The 3,581-nt window shown below is 33.3% G+C and overlaps 1 pseudogene; it reads left to right on the forward strand.

The window, feature by feature from the left end:
• Window positions 1-1,945: 1,945 nt before the first annotated feature.
• LOC149530353 (tRNA-dihydrouridine(16/17) synthase [NAD(P)(+)]-like) lies at window positions 1,946-3,354 on the forward strand (annotated as a pseudogene).
• Window positions 3,355-3,581: the final 227 nt, after the last annotated feature.

The raw sequence follows: 3,581 nt of genomic DNA on the forward strand, positions 1-3,581 counted from the left end.
ATTATTCACCTCTATGATCATCTCCTAGATCCAATGAGTATTAGGTGTTCCATTCATTCTCATGAGAGATGAGTTAGTGTGAACCACTACATGCGAAACATGGGTCAATGAGTTTGACTCCAAAAGAAACATAGTTCAATCATGATAGCTATATGACAAATTGACATGTGAAAAATTTCTCTTGCTTATCAATTAAAGATCTCAAAGAGCTTTTTAATGGATGGTTTATAAGGCACAAAACTTGGTGAATGTTTTGTACATGGCGTTTCAATCAAAGTGAATTTAGCATAGAGAAATCTTTGTAGTTAAGCATGCTCAAGATAGAGTAATATGAGGATGCATGACCTCCTAAGAAGTTTAGATTCTTCACCTTTGCAAGCATCCCCTAGATGTAATGAGTGTTAAGTTTTTCATTCATTCTCATGAGAGACGAATTTGTGTGAATTGGTACTCATGAAACATGGAATAACAAGTTTGACTCAAAAAACTACATAGTTGAATCCTAATAAAAATATTGTAATTTGGCTTGCTCAAAATTTTTGACCAAGTTAAAATTTCTAAATGTATTATGAGCATGTAAAAGAAAATCCTAGCCATAAATAATAATGTATCTTTCTCATATAATTTCCATATATCTTTAAATAAATTTTAATAATGTTAATCATCCAAACTAAAACCAATACAACACTTATGATATAATTAATGCACAACATGTGAATTTTAGACCAAATTTATGTGAATTTTAAGTTTGAGTGAGTTTCTTAGAATGCAATTTCTAATGTTTACTAATTATTTCAATTAACTAAAACAAAGCTTCATAATAAGATTTCAATATTTAATCCTAGGACTTAAAACTATTATTATTTAAAATGGGAAACATTTGTATAATATTTAACATGAGAAAGTTTCTAAAATATTATAAAAAATCCAATTTAAATATTATACAAATTAGAAACCATAAATAATTTGAAAAATACCATTTAGCATGAGATCTTAAGGAAACCTAAAATTTTCCATTTTTATCAAATACAAATCCATACCTCGATCGACTAAAAATTTGGAGGTTATATTCTTTTTGTCCTATGATTTCAATCGGTGCCCATTTCAATCTTCAATTTAGTGTGAAGAATTTTGATTTTCGTGTTAGTGACAGTTCAATTCTTCCCTACAAATTTGATGGGTTGGATTTAAACTGTTTCAAAGATGAATTGATTTGAAAAATGAGAGAGGATTACAAAGGATTAGGGATTTTCTATGTAGTGAACCATGTAATTTTGGCTAATCTTGTAGATGTGATGTGCCAAATCGAGCAATTAAGTCCAATGCATGTTGAAGTTAAAGAAAGAGTGAAACATTTCTTACAGAGCTCCTCCACATTGAAATTGTAAGAATTGACCTCCCCAATTTCCCTCCTCTAGATTCAGTTCAAGAAATGACTCAGAAATCTCACCTCATGGTGGAAACCCTAAATTCTAGTACGAATTTTACTTATGTATTATTGTATTTTCAGAGTTCTAAAAATCTGATTGTCTCTAAAAATAGTTTTAATGCTTATTGGCTCTATATTTGCAAACTATTTGTCAAAATGCTTTAGATAAATATTCTCACATGGATATGTTTGTCGAATGTGGATTTTTTTTTAAAGATATGCGTAGTTTATAATTGAATTTCTCAACCATTGTCAATACCCTCTTTGTATGAGGCAGAATGGGAATTTGAGAACAACATATGGACATCCATTAAAAAATAAACAGTAGAGAATTTGGCCCAATATTGAGATTGACAATGATATAGCAGATATAATTACAAAATATGGACGCACGGAAGACACAACAACTATTTGACATAATGCAACATTTCAGGTAACATGATCAATAAAAAATTTGCATAAGATGATTTGGTGAAAAGGGACCTAGAACAAAATATAAATGTGCATCAAGGAAAAATGGAGAAGATTCTATTAAATGTTAAATTTTCTTCGTTTACACACATTTTCTCTTCCATTTCAAATGCCCATATCAAGTGCAATATTGCTCCATGGTATATGATACCAAACCTGCTGTACTCTTTGGCTACAAGAAGTTCAATGAAACCAATAGAGGAGGACACACTTTATTTGGATCTCAAGGACTGCAAGCTTTCTACGAATTCCTTGGATGCTGTTGTTTGTGAGCTTATAGATTATTCAATCTTACCAAGAAAGGAGTATTGGGGGAAGCATTAATCAAATGCAATTAAGAGCCTCCTGGGAGATGGAGGGCAGGTGGACAAGGCGTAGAAACATTGGAGGAATTTGGGAGAGCCCAAATTCATATTTGCGCCCATGGTGCACCAATCCAAGCTACCTTTCAAAATGATATGTAGAAAGTATGGAGCTATAGTTTCTTATACTCCTATGCTTCATTCCTGTCTCTTTGCCAAAGACCTAGAATACCGAAGTGTTGAGTCCACTACCTGTAAGGAAGATTGCCCTTTGTTTGTGCAATTTTGTGCAAATGACCCTAAAAGGTTGTTGGTTGCTACTCAGGTTGTTCAACCTTATTGTGATTACATTGAAATTAATTTTGGGTGCCCACAACATATCGCCAAAGGAGGTAATTATGGAGCTTTCTTGATGGACAACTTGCCTCTAGTGAAGTCACTAGTTGAAAATCTAGCATCTAATCTATCTGTGCATGTATCTTGTAAGATTCAGATATTTCCATTGCCTAAGGACACCATAGCTTATACAAAGATGCTCTCTCCTCACTGTCCATGGAAGTACTAGGGATAAAAAAGATGGAAGTAACAGAGCATACTGTTCTAGCATTAAAATAGTTAAGAAGGCATCTAGCATCTAATCTATCTGTGCCCGTATCTTGTAAGATTTAGATATTTCCATTGCTTGAGGAAACCATAGGTTATGCAAAGATGCTATCTCCTCCCTATCCATGGAAGAACTAGTGATAAAAAAGATGGAAGTAACATAGCAGACTAAGCTAGCATTAAAGTAGTTAAGAAGGCACATAGGATTCTTGTATTAGTTAATGGGAATATAAGGCATTTGCAAGATGTTTATGATTGTTTAAGAGAGACTGGACCAGATGGAAATTTATCAGCTAAGTCCCTCCTTGAAAACCCTGCACTATTTGCAGGGTATCAGTTGGAAATAGAATGGTCTAATAATGTAATTTCCCAAGCAGGAGTGTTGGAGAAGTATGAGAAGCTGAAACATTCTGAGATGAATTTGAAAAAGCATTGGATCAGGCCACTTTGCTCTTGGAGTATTTTGATCTCTGTAAAACATATCCAGTTGTCTGGCGTATGATTTGAGCCCATTTGCATCGAATGTTAGGTGATTGGTTCAAGATTTGAGCAACAAAATTTGTGGCACTGATCTTTTTGGGATGATTTCCTACCATCATTGAGAACAAGTGTAGGTGTGAATTGAGTGTGCAGACTCTATATAAATGATGAGAAAGAAAGGGATATGTAATAATGCAAGCTCTAATTTTTTTTCTGAAGTAGTAATATAGCACCATCTTTTTTATAGGATCATGCTCTTCTTTTCTATTTGATGGAAACATTCTTCTTGAGAGAAG

The sequence above is a fragment of the Cupressus sempervirens genome, chromosome 11, assembly GCF_028749045.1.
Source record: "Cupressus sempervirens isolate cs-2001-9-10 chromosome 11, ASM2874904v1, whole genome shotgun sequence".
NCBI classification, from domain to species: domain Eukaryota; kingdom Viridiplantae; phylum Streptophyta; class Pinopsida; order Cupressales; family Cupressaceae; genus Cupressus; species Cupressus sempervirens.